The sequence below is a fragment of the Panthera pardus genome, unplaced genomic scaffold (genome assembly GCF_024362965.1).
Source record: "Panthera pardus isolate Hobbes unplaced genomic scaffold, ASM2436296v1 HiC_scaffold_13, whole genome shotgun sequence".
NCBI lineage: Eukaryota > Metazoa > Chordata > Mammalia > Carnivora > Felidae > Panthera > Panthera pardus.
This window is the reverse complement of record NW_026526688.1, coordinates 177,002,055-177,021,527: the sequence shown is the minus strand read 5'-3', so window position 1 is coordinate 177,021,527 and position 19,473 is coordinate 177,002,055. Positions and strand designations below refer to the sequence as shown.

Here is a 19,473-nt window from a genome sequence, read left to right as displayed (position 1 = left end):
GAGAAAAGAAAGAGGCACTTGGGTAAGAATCACATAGTTGGAGTAGAGTCCTGGCTTTGGAGAACCAGATGTGACAGTGTGGCTGGCTGGGGGGAGGGTGTCCTTAGAAAAAAGGACTCTGTTTTTTGGAAGGAGCTTGGATTAGACCTTTTAAAATATTTGATGAGAAATAAGTGAAAGAATGAAATTTTTTTCCTACATCTTCTCCTTCCTCTTGTTTAGTACTCTCAGTTCCTTAAGTTCTGCTTCCTAAATTAAGATTCTGTAAAGAGAAAATGTAGGCCTGGATTTGTCACTAGTGCAGCAAAAAAACAGTAGCAATAAAAAGAACATAGAACAGGGGCGCCTGCGTGGCTCAATGGTTGGGTGTCCGACTTCAGCTCGGGTCATGATCTCTTAGTTTGTGAGTTTGAGCCCCGCATCGGGCTCTATGCTGACAGCTCAGAGCCTGGAGCCTGCTTTGGATTCTGTGTCTCCTGCTCTCTCTCTACACTCCTCAGCTCATGCTCTGTCTCTCTCTGTCTCAAAAATAAATAAACATTAATTTTTTTTAATTAAAAAAAAAAGAACATAGAACAACAAATAGAAGGATTAATAATGTATTGTGAGAGACCAATACTTAAGTGAGTGACTCTCAAAACGTTAGAGATGAAACTACACAGCAAGTTTAAACAGGGCTATACAATCACAAGCAACATGAAAGGAGCACAACAAAAATACAAAAATACAAATAGACGCCTTGCTGCCATGAAGACCTTCTGGCAGTGATAATAAGCCTCAGCTTCCATGTTATGGGAGCTACATAGCCTCCTGGGAAGAGCTTGACTGATTCTCGAGGGACAAAGATCTTTAAGACCATCAAAATGTGGGGCAAATTAGGACATTTGTGGCCTTTAGAGAAAGTGGTTAACACTTAGCTTCTCAACTGAGATCTTAAGTTACATTGATCTGCAAAACAAACAAAATCAGCTTGGGGACACTGACAAGGGGATCATCAAGGGAGAGATGAGCTAAGAAGGTCTAGTTTCTGGCAGTTTGAAGGAGCTGCTTTAGGAATAGGGGCCAAACTGTGGCTTCACCTTTTGATTTTAGGGCAGGAAACAGGTTTTGTTGTTTACACAGCTATATAACCAATGACCACAATCTCAGCAAATTAAAGCAATCTTTATTATTTCACCATTTTTATTGGGCAGAAGCCTGGACAGACTCTCTGCTCTGGGTCTCACAAAGCTGCAGTCAGGTCTTCAGTTGCGCCGTATTTCTTTTTAGAGGTCCAGGTACTCTTTTAAGCTCACTTAGCTGTTGGCAAATTTTAGCTTCTTTAATTATAGGCCTGGAGCCTGGGTTGACTTGCTAACTATTGGCCCGGGGCCACCTTCAGCATCTGGAAGCTGTTCGCAGTTCTTTGTGCTATAACCCCTTTGATGGCCCCTCTCAAACTTTGGAAATGTCTGACTTCAGAAAGGACCCAGTCCTTTTTCAAAAGGGCTTACCTGATTAAGTCTGGCCCACCCAGATCGTCTCTCTTTTAAATGACTTAAAGTCAACAGACTAGTAAATAACTAAATCACAGGAATGATATTTCATCATAGGCACAGATTCTGCATATACCCAAAGGAAAGGAAGTATACAAGGGGCCGCTAATCCTGGGGGCTATCTTAAAAATCTGCTTACTACAGTGAAAATAATGACTGAAAATGGAACTTTGGAAAGGGTTAGAGACACAATATATAGTTTCCTCTAACTGGATAGCAGAGATGGGAAGTATAGTGCAACATGTTACAATATCATTTGAAAAGGCTCAAATAAAACGAGAAGATAATTGATATTTTTGATGCATGTGAAGTTATAGCCTGGTAACATTAATCAGCCTTATCTTAAATATATACCTTAATTATGTGCTAGTAAGAATGATTCTCATTTCTTCCCTGATGTAGGACATAGTACTAACAAAAGTGAGTGAAGTCTCCCGAGCGTAGCCATTTTCTCATTTAGATTTCATGGTTATTTGTTTATGCATGTTACCTTCCTATTAACAACTTTTTTGAAGGTAGACTTCATGACATTTATTTTTGTATACCTCTAGAGCCGAGCATAATAGTAGAACTCTATAACTATCTAATGAATGAATAATTATAATTCTTTGTTAGTACTTTTATAGACCAATTTTATGTATCTGACTTATTGACATGCCAAGTGTCAGAAGATTGGTTTTTGCAACATTATATTCTGCAATACTATAAAAATGTTAGCATGTAAGCCATAGGATGTAGTTCAGGAAATTATTTATTTGTTTTGGGAGAGAGGGAGAGTGAGCAGGGGAGGTGCAGAGAGATGGAGAGTAGATCCCAAGCAGGATCCCTGCTGTCAGCACAGAGCCTGACACAAAGCTTGAACTCAGGACCCATGAGATGACAACCTGAGCCAAAGCCAAGCGTCAGATACTTAACTGAGCCACCCAGGTGCCCCATAGAGAGAGAGAATCTTGAGCAGGCTCCATGCTCAGCGTTGAGCCTACCATGGTGCTCGATCCTATTACCCTGGGATTATGACCTGAGCACAATCTAGCGTTGGATGCTTAACTGACTGAGCCACCCAGATGCCCCTAGTTCAGGATATTGTACCTACATGTTGTAAAGTTTGTCATTTTGCAGAAAATTTCCTGAGATCATAGGCAGCATGGATATGGATGCAAGGTCTCCAACATGAGTAAACTCTGGAAAGTTCTGTTTTGTTTTGTTTTGTTTTAATTATCAGCTTCATTTTGTTACAGTATGGCTAGCGGGCTGCTTTTCTCCCTCACTGTTATTATTTAACATTTTGCATTGAACAGTTTTCTTGTTGTATATTTTTCTAACAGTATTGACACCACCAAATTCTTTGTTTGGGAAGATTTTAGCCACTACGCATTCTCAATATTTTAACATTTCATCATGGGTTTCTAGTTATCTCTTTATCTTTTTGTAATCATCACAACAGTCTTGGTTAAGGTAGCAGAAGTCTATAAAAAATAGCTGGCTAGTATTCATGAGATATGTACTATAGCTGAGGGAAGAGATCAAGTATGAATAATGTTTTTAAAATTACGTTTCTGTGAATTTAGATTATGATAACCTAATCTCTCTGCTCTTAAAGTGACTTACGGTATATGAAAAAGCCCAAATTTCACCTCAGTGAGATTACATATGATCTTCATTCTCTCTATTAAGATTATAGTACATCTATTTGCTTATTAAAAGCATATATTCGTCTTCTACACCCCCTTACTCTAGAGTAATGAGGGTATGGAAGGATTTAGTTTCTGTGGGCCTAAATTTACATAATAAAATTTCCTCGGCCTCTAGAGACTTTGAAACAAGTTCAAAACAGCCTACTCCAGGCAGCAAATGTTTCAAAGCCCTAATTCAATGCTGAACTTGCTCGGACAGGCTGTTTGCAATTTATATAGCCCTTTAATTTCTCAATTTGAGGTTAGAAAGAACAACGTAGTTGATAAAACTCATTTTCCTCATGTGTGTATTTCACCGAAATAGAGCCTTTGTCCTTATTTCTGCAAAAATTTACTAACTCCACATAGAAAACTTTGTAACATCCATTTTTAAATTTTTTTTTGGGGGGGGGGGTTATTTTTGAGATAGAGAGAGACAGAGCATGACCGGGGGTGGGGGTGGGGGTGTGGGAGAAGAAAGAGAGGGAGATACAGAATCCAAAGCAAGCTCCAGGCTCTGAGCTGAAGCACAGAGCCCAACACGGAGCTTGAACTTGTCAACTGAGAGATCATGATCTGAGCCAAAGTCAGACGTTCAACGGACTGAGCCACCCAGGCTCCCCACATCCATTTTTTTCTTTTAATGACAAAATTCATATGTAATCCCAGGAAATAATCAACACTTTGTAGTTCCTTTCTTCTCTCTGATTTTCTTGGGTTTAAACTTGTCTGAAAATTGCTCTTACATTACCCATAGAGAACACAATTACTTCAACTTGGTTGAATCTACCAAGGAGGGTTTGTTCTGCACTCAGGTTTCTGTACAGAATGAAGAATAGTGATTGAGTGAATAAATCTGAGTTGCAGTCTTGATTGTTTGGCATGGTAGGAGAAATATGCCTTATTTTGCTTATACCACTACATTGCCCATAGAAGCAATACCAAAATACTAGCATGACCAAAAAGTTTTTGCCTGATGTGAGCTAATCCATTCTCCTGCCTCATACTCTACCTCTTTTTTCCAGGTTTCTATATTCAAGCCATATCTGTTTGCTTTTATTTCTCGAGACTGCCATGTTCTTTTCCATTTTAGAAACTTTTGATCTCTATGCTAAGAATGTTCTCTGTTCCCAAAGCCAGCTGCCTAGCTCCACTCATGTTTCAGATCTAAAATTAAATAAGTGGTTTCCATAGGCCACCATAGCCTAGGTCATTACCTTTGAAAATATATACTCAAAACTGTTTATGTAGTTATTTGTCTAAAGCCTGAGTATGCAATTTCTTTGAATGAACTTTAATTTTTTTTACATTTATTTATTTTTGATAGAGAGAGACAGAGCACAAATGGGGGATGGGACAGAGAGAGAAGGAGATACAGAATCTGAAGCAGGCTCCAGGCTCCGAGCTGTCAACACAGAGCCCACCGCGGGACTCGAACTCACAAACCGGGAGATCGTGACCTGAGCTGCAGTCAGACGCTTAACCGACTGAGCCACCCAGGTGTCCCTCTTTGAATGAACTTTTGATATTTTATCTTCAACACCTTTTAGAATGCTTTGTACTACAGAGAAAATCAGAGAATGCTGAATTGGATAATAACAAATGGTAATAGGTCACTGTATGCTTTATACACATGAAATATAAAAATGACTGTATATACACACATACATGAATGTGTGAATATATACATCGAAAACCTACTAGGTGAGCATTGAGAGGTAGTGTTCTATGGGTCCATTATTTTTGTGCTTATCTTAAAGGGATGCACTGTCCTTCGTTCTGAATTATCTTTCAAGGATATTTGAGGAGTGTAGCTTTGGAAGATATAGTGCCTTCCTCCAGAGCATGAGATGGGTACGCTTACTGTCCAGGATAATAAAGGTAACATCTCCTTCCAGGGCAAAAGAAGCAAATGCTTATAAAAGATTCAAATTACCTAAAAGCACGGTCCTCTTTCATAATACAACACACTGGACAAGTGTCATCAAGCCATCTTTGCATAGTTCTGTGGGAATTAGGGCTCAGAGAACCAGCACAAAAGTGTTAATAATCCAGCTATTGCTATGAGTAATGAAGCAGTCGTTGACTTTATAACACAGGACACTCGTGTTTTCTACCAGGATCCATGAAAAAAATGACCAAACAAAACCAGGTAGCTTGCATGTAGGGCAAAATCTCTATGTATTTTTTTTCTTTTTCTTTTTTTTTTTTTTTTTTGTGCTGGTGGGGGGTGAGGTGTTGACAGCAAGTATCATTACTGTTATGCCTATTTAACCAAAAGTGATTGAAGCACAGTGAGGTAAAGTTCTATTATTTCAACTTCATGTGCCCAATCAAAGTGGCTAGAACTTTTGGATCTTTGTTTTGGTTAACCACATTACAGAGACATGTTGTATATACTACACTAAACCAACGATTTGTTTGGATATTAATTTATAACAATATTCTAATATCTATAGTGTTAGTTAACACAATTATTACCTGATTGGATTAAAGCATATAAAATACATTATTTCTAAATATCTTTTTTTTTTTTTTTTTGGCTTTCATTGGAGATTTAGGTTCAAATACTTAACTGAGGAATTCATATTTTTTTTTTATTTTGAGTACATGTCTTATATTAACATATTCATAATTAAAACAGTGGGTTTAATCATTAAATAATTTACTCATCTCTGAGATAGTTTATATATGAAACCGCATTATGATTTGGATATTAAGTAAATTATATTTTTCTCATGTAATAGGGTATATTGCCATCAAAATTATTTTTATAAGCTAGTAGCTTACATGATTGGAGGGAAATTATCTGAACATAAAAATATAGATATATGTGGTTATCTTAAACTGCATAAAAATGAACAGATAAAGGACTGCAGTGAAATTATCACTGGCAAAGTTCATGTTTTCTTCTCAGTAGAACTTTATCAAAGTTCTCTTGTTAAATTTTTTTAGTATTTTTTTCTAAAATAATTGTGCCACTTTTAAATGGGGAAAACAAAATAAAGTAGAAATATGAGATGTGGTATAGATATAGCTAGCTAGTTAACTTATTCCTTCAGATAAACAAATTGAATCATGTTCCAAAGTACATTTTGAAGATGAAATTAGAATTAGCTACCTAAACCCAAACAGATTAATTTCCAAATTTCTCATTTCTCATTTCCACATGTATATATAAACAAGCATTAGAAATAATTCACATATCATCACAATATTTCCCTTATAATAAAAAAGTTCAGAGAATTGTTTTGGTGCTTTCTTTTTTAGTAGGTTATAATGTATCATCTTTTTCAGAGTCCCCAATAAAATGTTTTCTTATGCTTCTTTCAAGTTGGCATTCACATGACACAGGTGAGAGAGGTTACTGGCCAAAATGATTACAAATTTTTATCAATTGAAAAATAGAGTTAATAAATGCCTAGTGATGGAATTCTGGGTATTTTATGGGAACAATATTGAATAAAATTATCTTCCCTGAATCCATATGTGTTTATAAATTTTGTAGGTACAAGCCCACATTGTCAGAGATATTGATCTAGTTATTTAGTTCCTTAGTGGTTATTAAGAAGTTTGTTGTTGTTTAGGCTTATTGTGGTCATAGATGAATCCAAAAACTAAAGGTAGGAAAAAACAGAAAACAAAAACCCACAAACATACTGTCATAACGTTGCACCATGGAGGCAGTAATTTCATCCAAATATACTTCATATCATTTTTAGAAGTCTGCTGGATCTGTTCTGATTATGAGTCTGGAGTAGGCATTTTATGTCCCACAAAGAATGCAATTTTAGCATTTTGTGTCTTAAGTGAATTAGTCAAAGGGCTACAAGAATCAGGCAGAGGGGCTACAAATATAACTACCTAGATACATAATATATAAAAATATATTGGCCCAACAGGAAACCTCAATATTATATTTCCACAGAAGGCACGTAGACCAGCAGGTGACTTTTAGTGTTGACAATATACTATGAAAGTTATAGTTCAGGTGGTCAGAATATAAAATCTTAGTATCTTGGTGCAAAACTGAGACAAGGAGATAGATGAAAAGACAGCTCTCTATTTATATACTCTAAATGGGATTTCATGACTGCATTCTTGAAGTTCCCATTATGTAGAGTAGAGGAATTTGGTTTTGGTGCCCCTAAATACAATGCAAATTTTGGCACACAATAGGCATTAAATTAGTACATTTGAATTAATCTTTAAATGAATAAATGAACAATGTAGGTGTATGTGACTCAACTGTATTTTGAAATACCCAAATACAGGAGAAGTTATAAGTTTATTACTTGATTGTTGTATCAGTGTAACATCAATAAGCACTAAAGGATTAAGACACTAGGGCAAGCAAAATTTGATGAGTAAAACTGAATTTGAGAAATCCAAAGGGTAACTCATGGTAACTGGATGCCAAAATAGGGAGAAATATTACAAATTTAACAATAGATGATTGATCACATTAAAACAAAATTCTGTAGGGCCAGTCATTTGAGTCCAGTCATAAAAAATTGAGCATGTATGCAAAGCAGCATTAGTGTATTTTAATTTCTTGATGTTGCTTAGTTCCCTCCTTAGTTATATTTCTACTTTTTAAAAATTAGCCTAAAATAAAAAAAAAAAATACAGCTTTGGTTTGGGGGCATCTGGGTGGCTCAGTTAAGCATTCGAATTTGACTCAGGTAATGATCTCACAGTCTGTGAGTTTGAGCCTTGCATCAGGCTCTGTGCTAACAGCTCAGAGCCTGGAGCCTTCTTCAGATTCTATGCCTCCCTCCCTCTCTCTCTCTCTCTCTGCCCCTTCCCAGGTCGTGCTCTGTCTCTCTCAAAAATAAAGAAACATTTAAGAAACAAAAAGAGTAAAAAAAAAAAAAAACAACTTTGCCCTATGGCGGTGGGGGGAGGATGGGGAGAAGGCTGAATAGATGCTAGAGTCACAGTAATGTCAGACAGGTGAGACAAATCCAAATGAGTCTCCAGAGTTTAGAAAAAGGCACAGGGTGGCGCCTGGCTGGCTCAGTCGGTTGAGCATCCAATTCTTGATTTCAGCTCAGATCATGATCCCAGGGTCGTGGGATGGAGCCCTGTGTCAGGCACCACACCGAGCGTGGAGCCTGCTTAAGATTCTCTCTTTCTCTCTCCCTTCTCTCTTTCATCCCCTGCGACTTTCTCCCACTCTCTCTCTCTAAAAATAAAATAAAATAAAGTAAAATAAAATAAAATAAAATAAACAAAAGAAAACAACACAAAGAAAATAACACAAGAAGGCTGTATCCCATACAGAAATTCTAGAAAGAAAAACTATTTATTTATTTATTTATTTATTTATTTATTTATTTATTTTTAAATATGAAATTTATTGTCAAATTGGTTTCCATACAACACCCAGTGCTCATCCCAAAAGGTGCCCTCCTCAATACCCATCACCCAACTTTCCCCTCCCTCCCACCCCCATCAACCCTCAGTTTGTTCTCAGTTTTTAAGAACCTCTCTCTTAAGTTTGGCTCCCTCCTATCTTTTTTTTTCCCCTTCCCCTCCCCCATGGTCTTCTGTTAAATTTCTCAGGATCCACATAAGAGTGAAAACATATGGTATCTGTCTTTCTCTGTATGACTTATTTCACTTAGCATAACACTCTCCAGTTCCATCCACGTTGCTACAAAAGGCCATATTCCATTCTTTCTCATTGCCACGCAGTATTCCATTGTGTATATAAACCACAATTTCTTTATCCATTCATCAGTTGATGGACATTTAGGGTCTTTCCATAATTTGGCTATTGTTGAGAGTGCCGCTATAAACATTGGGGTACAAGTGCCCCTGTGCATCAGTACTCCTGTATCCCTTGGGTAAATTCCTAGCAGTGCTATTGCTGGGTCATAGGGTAGATCTATTTTTACTTTTTTGAGAAAAAACTTTTAAAATTTTATATACACCCATATATATATTCATGGGTGTAGGTTGAAATATGGATAGAAAAAAGTGCATAACTTTCCAAGTGTTTCTAGTGTTTTTAATAACATCAGTATCAGCAAAATTACAAATAGTCACTGCATGCCATTTTTGAACGGTAAATTATTTGGGTAAAAACCCAAGTAATTTAGCTTAACCATTCACGTACATACATGCAGACACAAAGGTTGATAGAATCATAGCTACATAAGTAGATGATTTTAACAATGTAATCCTATCACCTAATGACTAACAGGATCTTCTTCTGGGATATTTTCCCCCATTAGAACAAGTTATCTGAGAAGCTTATTTAAGTTGCTAAAACTTCACAATTACATCCTAACACATTTTTCAGGATTAATTAGTCATTGTATTACACAGTAAGTATACTTTAGTAGCTTGCCACAGAAGCACATTATCCCAATTAAGAAATGTTTAAAATAGAAGTGTGTTTTTTAATGTATATTTTAATCTGTTTTGGTCACTACACTGAAATTCTAAAACTCTTCTGATGGTACCCTTGTAGGGATTCTGCCACAGGAGGGGAATCAGTGTGAGAAGAGAGATGTCATGTCATAGAAGACAGCCTCTAGGAAGTCACCCACTGGGGGAAAATAAAAATAGAGGATGAGTAAAGTGTCAGATGAACCTCCACATTAGAACTGTGCTTGGCTTACTACATGTAGTGCTTGGATTTCTTCATTTTGATATTTACAGTGTTTGAATTTCTGTAAATTGTCTATGTGGTAATTTCAGGTAGCATTTAAATAATGCGATTCCACATCCCAAAGTTTCTGCATACCGTTTCCCTTAATATCTAAATTAAATAAAGTCCCAGTCTGTGACATCAGGATCTTTCCTGCAGAATAAGTCTGAGAACCCCTAGGGAGTGCTTATATGTCTTAGTGGTTACTTGTCACATCTTCCTCTGAATTTTTGTCTCAAATGGTTCTTCATTATTTCTAGTCATTTCCTTTATATCCAGCCATTCTTTTGTGGTTATTTTGTCCATCCTTTACCTGTGAAAATGGACACAACCTTTTCCTCTATTCCCTAAGACATTGGTAACTCAAAACTACTTGAGGAAATATATACATATACTATGTAGGCAATTTACAACATTGAAAAGAAAGTACAAAGTTGGAGGCCAGACATCACTGCTTCTTAAAGTTAAGTGTCCATTCCTGTCCCTAGAACTTTCAGTCTGATACCTGCTCCCTCCCATCCCTCTCCTTACCTACTGCCAGCAGCTTCTTCTTAGATCTGAGAGTCAGGGCTTTGCCACCTCCTAAAATGTTCAGCATATTTCCTCTTTTCTGCTCAACCTACAAAAACAATCATTTATTACAAAATCTCACTCAGAAACATCCATTCCTTCTTCATGAAGCAACCTTTATTTAAGCAAAAGCCTCATAATAATATCTCAACTTGAGGTATTTTACTAATATTGAGTAAGTTATCCAAGAACCATTAATGGATAGGGACACCTGGGTGGCTCAGCTGGTTAAACGTCCAGTTCCGGCTCAGGTCATGATCTCAAGGTCCATGTATTTGAGCCCTGCCTCGGTCTCTATGCTGACAGCTCAGAGCCTGGATCCTGCTTTGGATTCTGTGTCTCCCTCTCTCTCTGCCCCTCCTCTGTTCACACTTTGTCTCTCTCTCTCTCGAAAATAAACATTAAAAATAATTTTAAGAACCCTGAGTGGATGTTCTTTTTAAAGGTGTGAACTAACAGACTCTTCTAGATATTTTACCGATACAAAAAACGTTCATCGTCCATTGCTTTGCTTTCCTCATTACAAGAAATCAGTAGTGACTTTGAATAGGAATTCTCTTACTAAAATAAAATTTAGGATTTTGCTTTTAAGTGCACCAAGATAAGTGACCTAACTCCTCCAATAATCACAATTCACAACCAATGTCTGGTTGAAGTCACTATGGATGGCTGCAGTTCCCCTAATGTTTGTTGATAGTCTGCAATTTTCTAAGAGTTGAAATAAGAATAAGAAATATTCAACCCCTGCCCCTGAGAAATTTAATTTGCAGTGAGATTTGATGAACTATATACAGGTGATGGAAAACCTCAGCTGTCACACCCACACAGGGCTACTCCAAATGTAAGGATGAGGCCATATTTTAGGACACTGCATGACCCTTCAGAAACTTTTCCCTTTCCTTGCTTTTAAGAAGCATTGGGAGGGGCACCTGGGTGGCTCAGTCGGTTAAGCATCTGACTTCAGCTCAGGTCATGATCTCACAGTTTGTGGGTTCGAGTCCCACATTGGGATCTGTGCTGACAGCTCAGAGCCTGGAGTCTGCTTCGGATTCTGTATCTCCCTCTCCCTCTGCCCCTGCCCCACTCACACTCTGTCTCTTTCTCTCAAAAATAAATAAACATTAAAAAAGTAAAAAAAAATTAAGATTATTTATTTTTGAGAGAGAAAACGCGAGTGGGGGAGGGGCAGAGAGAGGTGGAGGGAGAGAATCCCAGGCAGTCTCTGCACTGTCAGCATAGAGCCCAACGTGGGGCTTGAACCCACAAACCGAGAGATCATGACCTAACAGGAGTCAGAGGGTCAACTGATTGAGCCACCCAGGAGTCCCTCTATGTTCTTTTAAGATCCAAAGAAACTGAAATTTTAAGTCAAAGAAAATATTTTAATATATAATATTGTCTTTATACCAATATCATTGTAAAATATAATTTTAAATATTTGTTAATGGAGGAATCAGATCCTAAAGGTAAAAGTGCCTAGATAGTATAGCCAAAATGGTTAAGAGGAATCACTGAAGTTTTTAACGCATCAGACTTATTTCCCATCTTTTAATTTCTCTTTCTTATGCATAAATAAATATATTCTTTTAAAACAATTTTTAAGTTTACTTATTTATTTTGAGAAGGACAGAGAGCAGGCAGGGGAGGGGCAGAGAGAGAAGGAAAAAGAGAATCCCAAGCAGGCTCTGCACTGTCAGCACAGATGTGCTGATCTCACCAACTGTGAGACCATGACCTGAGCCAAAACCAAGAGTTGTGTGCTTAACTGACTGAGCCACCCAGGCGTCCCTAAAGACGTCTTTCGAGCATTTTATATATCATTATATGTAGTTAAGCAGTATCCTAAAATTGTAGATGTTAAAATTTAGGTAAGGTCTCTATTTATTAGGATGTTAAGAGGTATTGTCAATTAGTCCTCCTAGAATGATTTTCCAATTTGCAAGAACCTACATGTTAAGTTAATTAATTGGACCACTCCAAAGAACTACACGGCATTGGTTTTATGTGTTTTAAGAGAATTCAGAGCACACTGTGTCCAGAATCACATGAGTGAGACTTCAGAAATCAGTGGCCAGTGTCCCCATTACCTGGGTCTTCTGTTCTTTTAATTTTGTTCACTTAAATATTCACGACATCTTCACCTTTCTGAGGGAAAGGATTATAAATCACTACTTCCATTCTACAGCATTTGGTGCCTTCTGAGCACATACTAGGCACCTATTAGGGGCATTTTTGACTTGATGAGATATGCATTTAGAATTGCTCAAATTGAAGGGGCGCCTTGGTGGTTCAGTCGGTTGAACATCTGACTTCGGCTCAGGTCACGATCTCACGGTTCATGATTTCAGCCCCGTGTTGGACTTTGTTCTGACACCTTGGAGCCTGGAGCCTGGAGCCTGCTTCAGATTCTGTGTCTCCCTCTCTGTCTGTGCCTCCCCTGCTCACTCTCTGTCTCTCTCTCTCAAAATAAAAAATAATAATAAAACAATAAAAAAACAAAAAAAAATTAAAAAAAGAAAAAGAAAAGCATTGGGAATCTTTCTACAAACTTTAACTTTTTCTCTATTATTTGCACTTTTTTCAACATTTCTTTCCTCATCATTTATTCTATGCATATATGTATATATGTGTGTATATATATATATATGTATTTAAGATAATGATCTCAATATTTAGGCTACTAATTATTGGAAGAGACAATCAATATATAAGTGGTCAAGTTGTCCCTGAAACCTGATAACTTTTAATCTGCAAGGGTATGGCTCGGTGTTTAAATATTTCCTAGAATGATTATAAAGCACACCAAACTTTATGAATCAGCTATTTAAGGACACACTCTAACATTTTTTTAAAAAGGATTTTGTCACCCGACTCACAGGTTCCTTTTTTTACCACTTCCATTTCATCATCCTCAGCCACTCTGACAACCCTTATTGACAACAGGCTGTATCTTGATTTCTCAACCATCTCAGCGGTGCGATTTTCCTCATTTTATAGCATTCCTCAATTCGTCTATTTTGTACCTTTGCATCATTCAGAACAGCTCTGCTGTAGAAATCCCTGCTTAGTAACACCTGTCTTTTTCCTTCAAGTCGATGTGCTGTCCCTCAGATCCATCGCAGCAGGCACCTGGTGCCTCTGTGTTCGTCACGTGACCTTCTATTCTCCGGGAAAGTTGCAAAATTAGCCAATATATAAAATTAGAAGTTCTTAGGAAAATATTAGCTGCCTCATCACTACTTTACAGCAGTGTTTTTAATCTCTCTCTCACTAACCTGAAAAACTTTTCCCACTACAGGAAAACCAAGCTTTTCCTTGGACTTTAAATGTTGTTGTTGTTGTTGTTGTTTTCTTATATAATCTATCTTTATGTATCCCACCGTAGTGGTTCCTTACTCAACAAAGACTAATTTTTTCACGCGTCTACTCGACTCAAAAAAACATAGTCTCTTCAATCCATACTTTTACTACCACTCAAGTTATTAGTCTAAAGCTTCTGCCTTATACCAATCCTTCACTTCATGGCCACATTTTTCAAAGGTGAAACCTTTATTTATTGACTCTACAGGCTCACCGTGGACTTATTCTGAACCTCTTGCGGTAAGGTTTCTTTCTTCTTCCACTTCACTAAAGCTGTTTTCTCGATTTCCGTTGATCAATGAACGTCAAAGGCTTTCTTCATCCTTAACTTGCCAGATTTCTCTTCATTTCACTCTAGTAATTACAATCCGTATCACCTTTCCCTTCAAACTTTCTCTTTAAAACGTCAGTTCAACTGGCAATAAATATTGCCATTTTACTTTTCCTTTATTTCTCTTTTGCAAATTCTTTTTTCTTATTCCTACCCTCTTAACATGTATGATCTTGAGCCTCTCCTTGGTTTTCTCTCTCTTCCTCTCTCTCTCGTTCGTTAATTGGATATCACTATTCCGAGATCCTCAGCTGCCAGCTTTACATGTATAAATCTGACCTCTTTTTATTTCAGTCTAAATACCACGTTCTTGCTGATGCCATTCTTAATCACCCACTTTGCCAATGCTTTCTCTTTCTACACTCAGAGAGCATATGATTTCTGTCTCTCATCTGCGCTTAAGCACATACATTTATATTTTAATTAATTTACTTATTAATAAATTAAGTACTTATCCCTGTCACAGTTCACAAGTCCCGAGTGAATGAATGAATGAAGTGGTATTGAAAGTGAACTTCAGTAGAAACAAAACTGCATGTACTTCAAAAAAGAGGCAAATGAACTAAGTTATGGAGAATAAGTTGAGTATTTTTCAAATGATTGTCATCAAAGGTCTTTGAGTCCAGAACAGTATAGCATGAGGCTATTCCTCTCATATTAACATTGAACTTTGGAATATGAGTCTAGCTAGTCTTACCAGATTAATATGTTTTGCATGATATTTGCCTATACGACAATCCTAAGATCCCAACATGCCCCTCTTTTGTGTTAGAACAATTGCTCGTTGTATAGGAATAGCCCGTGCTTAAAAACCCAAAAGCCCAATTTTAATGGGATATCACTAAGGCTGCTATTATTTGGAAGGCCTGGGAAAACTGAAAAACAAAAACAAAAACATTTGTAGCTTTCCCACATACTCCATTTCTGGAGATAGAAGAATAGAATGTCTCACTTTGCTTTTATAAGTGAAAAGATCCTTCTGATAAGCAGTCTCTTCCTTGCTTCTGTCCACAGCACATTTACATGCCAGGGCCTTGGCATGCCTGGCTTCATAGGACTTCAAAGTCTTGCTCAATATCTTATTTTAATCCAAGCATTACCTTCTACTAAGACTGCTATAAACAGGTAAATGCTTTTAAGAGCTGATGCACGTTTCTGTTACTGCTGTTACATATTCTCCAAAAATCTGTCTAAAGTATTTCCAATTGATTTAAATACTCTGAGATAACTATTACTTACTCATTTGTTTCTTGTCATACTTATAAACCATATTTTTTTTGTTAAAAGGAAGCTAAAATATTTTCACTATCATCTCGAGGGGTTAGGAAATTTATTTTCTCTGCAACATCAAACAGACACAATTTTGCTATCTATGATCACCTTGTAGTAAGCTGTGTTGCTATGGCACAGATGATTTGGAGCAAGGGCTAAAAGCAAGTTACCAACTCATTTCTCCTAAGGCCATCAAAATACTCATCAAGAGGAAATGCGGAGACTTGATTAGACTAGTGTTATTGTATTCCCATAGCACTACTTCTTTGAGCCTCGTTTTCTTCATCTGCAAAAAATCGAGCTAAAAATACCTACCCCTGAGGATTTTTTTGAAGATTAAATGATGTAGAATATGCAAAAGCACCCAGTCTATAACAGGGACTTAAAAATGTTTTCCTCTTCTCCCGTTCTTAATAGTTGTCCATGTATACGTGACTAAAGCCCAATTTAGAAAAAAAAAATTGCTTTTAAAAGATGCATACTAACATTTTTTGGAAGAATTTTGTGCCGATTTGCTTACAAACATAGGCAAATAAAAAATAGTTGAAAAATTGAGATGAAATTCTTAAACATCCAGATCAGCAGAAAATTACCATGTGATTGTTACTTCTGAAGTATAAAGGGGGTGTTTTGTTCAGGGTAAATTATACTCAAGACTGAGATGTGTCTTTGCCAGGTTCACTGTGGGAATTATAATTTATAATGTTTTACAAGCCAATAGCATACAGGATAAAGTCTCTTAATAAGCCAATAAATAGGGGCACCTGGGTAGCTCAGTCAATTAAGCATCAGACTCTTGATTTCTACTTGGGTCATGATCTCAGTCATGTTCTCTCTCTCTCTCTCTCTCTCTCTCTCTCTCTCCTCAAAATAAATAAATAGATATTAAAAAAAAGAAAAGCTGAGTATCAGCTGCTGGTGCTTAGGTCCCTCGCTGCTAGGGTGTGTCGCTAGTGAACAATGGCACGGGTGATGGCAGGCAAGGTGGCTCGCTCTACAGGTTCTTGTTCCGGAGGCCATGATACAGATTGCACCCCTCTCTACAACGTGTAGCCTCACCGAGGCAGGAACAGATATCCCTTCTCTTCCTGAGACTGCTGCACGGTTTAACACCACTGTCCACCAAAAGTAAACTGGCCACAGCAAGTGCAAGTGTCTCAAGCGCTTCCGAGAGCTATTTAAATCAGCAAAACGTAGCCTCACTCCGACTGAATACTGTCAGCAAGTCCTCAGAAATTCTTAATGTTTAACCTTTAAATGGCTACTACATCATAGTAACTACATGTTCCTACTGATAAGCACCCGGTGCCGTAACAGTTCTGCTGATATCCTGACACGGCCTCTAAAATTCACCCTTAGACCAAAACAACTTGCCTAATGTCATAAACCATTAGATTTGAAATCATTACAAAGCAATATACAACAGGAAGCGCGCACACACACACACACACACACCTGCATTATGGATTTCTTTCCCTTGGACAGTATCAGAATATTTTTTTACTTGGATATCTAATAGTTCAAACAAAAGTGGTCCACTCCCATTACTAACCACAAGCCCAGTAACTCGTATATCCATGATTTCTTCTCAGGAGACCCGCATTAATCTAGACAGCAAAACTTTTGCTTTCAATATGAATTTCAACACAAGAGAGAAGATTTAGGAGGAACTCTTTGCTTTTCCTATTAATTCACATTACAAAGAACTTGCTGAAATGAGAAATCAGGAATTTAATTTAATACAGCTAAGCCACCTAGAAATCACAAGAAAAGTTGTGTGCCTGTCTCTGTTCAAAGGTGTAAAATACAAATTTGAGGACATTCTGGTTTACGATATAAACTCTTTTACAACTTATCTAAAGAAATTGATTTTCATTTTTATACAAGCTAAATAGTAAATCATTTTTGAGCCAGACTACATCCTATTTCCAGGCAGCAAATAAAAATATTCATATTTTTTCCTTGTTTTTGCTATGTTGAAGTGATATTTGAAAATTTCTTTGGGATACTTTGTATTCATCTTTTTCTTCTTTAGTTTCTTCTTGCTTTATTGTGTGTGTGTGTGTGTGTGTGTGTGTGTGTGTGTATGTTTGGTTCTTAAATTTACAGCTAATTAAATATGTATAATTCAGAGGCAGTTAGGTTTTCTTGAAGCCATAAGACCTGACAAATGATAGATTATAACTTGGTTGGCCCAGGGTAGTTTTTAAGCATAATTATATAAGCAGGGGCTATATTCATGAATAAGTCCAGCTGTCTATGACAAAGAAATGTTAGAAATGAATTCTTAATTCTTGTCAATGTTAGATAGTCATTATTTTCTTTGTTTAAAAATAATCAGCATCTTTGCAAAATATATCCTTTACTTTTTGCTTCGTAAACGAAGTTTTTCCTAGGGGTAAGTAGTTAATATTAGCGAAGATGGGTTTTTTTCAGTTAATCAGATCTGTGTTTAAATCCCAGCCCTGTTTCATATTATCAGTTGTGTACAACTAGCTTACTTGGTTTACTTTTCTCTCAAATGGGAATAATACATCTCAAACAAATGTTATAAAGGCAACATGAAAGACAGCATATGAAAATTGCTTAGCACGGTGACTGACGTATGGTAAGAACTTAGTAATTCATGATTGTCAATGTCATCCTGATTGTCCAGTTAATGGGGGAAAAAATAGAGAGTAGATTTTTAACGCCCGTCTATATATAATGGCTTAACACATTGTATTTGTCATTTAAAGTACAATAAAATGACAACAAGGTTAGCTGATGTCTTTATCCTAGAATCTGCTCCTGATACTCATTTTCACCCTCTAGATGGGGGAAAAGATTCTCTATCAATGAGGCAGAACGTGAAACCACTAATAGATTCCTAGCCAACTGGTAATGGAATGAAGTGTTGATGGACCACAGGATGATGGAAACACATGACTATTCATGTATTCACTCATAATTTATTCCCCAGATGTGTATTTATTAAACAAATATGGATGTCAGATACTGCTGGGTTTAGGAATTAAAGCAATGGCCAAGAGAAAAAAGGCCCTGTTTCAAGTGGCTAAAACATTGTATTGTAGATTGTATTATTGTTTGTACTTTTTCATTCTTCTCTTCCTTTTAAGAGGATTATACATTCCCAGTTGTTGTCATGAGACTTGTCCCTGACCCTCATGAGAAGAACAAAAAAATATATAATACACGTATACTCTAATCTCATTGATTTTGGTCTTGCTCATGACTTGTTCTGGACAATGGAATGTGAGGAGACATGGTATGTAGCATGTCCAAGCAGAAGTTTTAAATATCACAAGTCTCTCCTTCTGTTACAGGAATACGTATATTTGCACAAGAAGAATGATTTTAATTTAAGGCCTGGAATGTAATAACTTGTGAAACAAATCTACACCCTAAACGTAGACTGGCACAGAGACTAAATGTGGAACGTAACTGTAGTCTCCAGCAGCATACATGTAATACGATGTGGAAAAATAACCTTTATTGCAAGCAATTATTATTTGAGATTGTTTGTTACCACAGCAAAGTGGACAAGTACAGATAATAAATACACAAATAACCCTTCTGAAAGTGCTAACCTCTGCGCAGATAATTAAGATAGTACAATCGCATAAAGATGTCTAATTGATACTTCAGATTTGGTGGTCAGGAAATGCCTCTATGAAAGATGACATTTATGCTGAGATGTGCCTGATAAGTCATCAGTTAAAGACAGAGAGAAGAAAGAGACTTTTTTTTTCTTTTTAATGGGAAATCCATTGCAAATGTCCTTGAGCCAAGAGTGTAATCCAAATGAGTTTGATGAAATCAAGGACACTAAGTCCAGTGTGGCCTTCTGAGCATAGTGGGTAAGGAAGAGTGACAAGACATGAGCACATGGAAATAGGCAGACACCAGTTCATGTAAGGTTTTACAAATCAGGTTCAACAGTTTGCATTTTATGAGAAGTCACTGGAAAGGTTAGAGCAGAAGAGGCATGTGACCTGATTTCCATTTTTAATAGATCACTCTGACAGCTATTTTGACAACTGGTTTTAAGAGAGCTAGAGTAGAAACTGG

The 19,473-nt window shown here is 36.9% G+C and overlaps 1 long non-coding RNA gene across 2 annotated transcripts in view; it reads right to left on the bottom strand.

Annotated features, from left to right (window-relative positions):
- LOC109275604 (uncharacterized) overlaps positions 1-19,473 on the bottom strand; it is a 79,563-nt gene that overhangs the window by 34,429 nt on the left and 25,661 nt on the right. For both annotated transcript variants that reach the window (XR_002084259.2, XR_008421487.1), the window contains exon 2: positions 10,401-10,488. This is a non-coding gene — a long non-coding RNA (uncharacterized LOC109275604). The remainder of the gene's footprint in view (positions 1-10,400; positions 10,489-19,473) is intronic.